Genomic DNA, 1488 nt, shown 5'->3' with positions numbered 1-1488 from the left:
AAATCAGCCTCTTCCTCTAACCACAACCAACTTAGGCTGTATTTCTCCCTTTTCTCTTTTAAAAAATACTTTGTTGGGTTTTTTTTTTTAACTGGTTAACACCTATAAATATTATTTTCTTTCTTCAATGCAGACGCCATGAAAGGATCAGAAAGATTTCAGATGGGTCTTGCCTTACAACACCTGGAGGCTTCAGGAAGCTATCATAAAGGTCCCTCCCTTAGGCCTCATACGTGGGTGTTCCAAACTGTCCGTGGTGCCACTGGGCACTTGTCCCCACAAACTACTGCTTGAACCTGGACTTGGGCCGTCACCTGGTCTCATTTTCTCCAAGATGGCAAGCCAAGGGAGGGCAGAGAGTGGGGGAGACTGGAGGTGGTGGTGCCTGAGGCCAGCAAGTGGTGGGGAAGAAAGGGGAAGGGACACAAAAACAAAAACAAAAACCCTGGTGGGGGCAGGGAGATGGAAAAGAGAACTGGGATGGGTATGGAAAAAGAAAAACACTGAAGAAATTCTCTGAGACGCTCTGGTAACCAGAAGAATTTCTGAAAACAACACAGCGCTTCCTTACCTCCTGGGGAGGTGTGATTAGTACCAGAAGGACCTCATTTGTAACACTGTTGGCCTACCCTGTGGACTCCAATGCCTAAGACCCCCTCTTTTCGAAACCAGAAAATGTAGACAATTAATTAGATTATGTCCGCTGTCTGTTCCAGTCCCCTTATAACAATAGTCGCAATAATAACACCAATGATAATAGCTAAGTTATAGGATGCTTCCTAAACACTTTACATACACAACCCAGGAGGAAGTGCTATTTGACAAATGAGGAAACAAGGCCAGAGCTGTTAAGTCACTTATCCAAGTCACACAGTACACAGGGAGGCCAGGAGGCCAAGCCTGTTTGGCTCCAGGGTTCCTGCTCTTAACCCCTACACTGTAGTTCTGCTTTGTTTAAATAGTTCCAAGAAGAAAATTACTTACAATACGCTCACTGCCTCACATCTTCACTTGACTAAAGTAGTCCTGGGCTGGCGCTTTATTTATAGAATTTCCTTGTTGGGCAGCCAAATATTCAGGGTAAATGGTTCCCCAGATCTTCTCACACCTTTTGGACACCCTAAAGTGGTGGCAGAGGGCTTGGCAAGAAGACAGTGGCATTATCCCTCTCCCAAAGCACTAACCGCCAATAAATAACGTAGGCAGCACTGGGGCCACCTGGGGATGGGCCCACCTGTGGAATGGGGAGGGGAAATGGTCCTCTCTTCATGACCCTCCACCTCCAGCCATCAGTACCTCGGTAGCATTCGCCCTCCAGCATCCTAGCTCAAAATCTGAGGGATTCCCAGTATCCCACGTGCGCTCTTGACACACACAACCTTGGTTAGGCGGAGAGAGGGTGGGTGCGTGAGCTTCTAACCTCTGCACTGAGCGAGGGTCGCTGGCGGGGTGGCAGCCTGTGCCGCACGCAGGTTGCCCGCCGCGTGG

The sequence above is a fragment of the Myotis brandtii genome, unplaced genomic scaffold (genome assembly GCF_000412655.1).
Source record: "Myotis brandtii unplaced genomic scaffold, ASM41265v1 scaffold18, whole genome shotgun sequence".
In the NCBI taxonomy this organism is placed as follows: domain Eukaryota; kingdom Metazoa; phylum Chordata; class Mammalia; order Chiroptera; family Vespertilionidae; genus Myotis; species Myotis brandtii.
Note: the sequence above shows the minus strand (reverse complement) of the source record.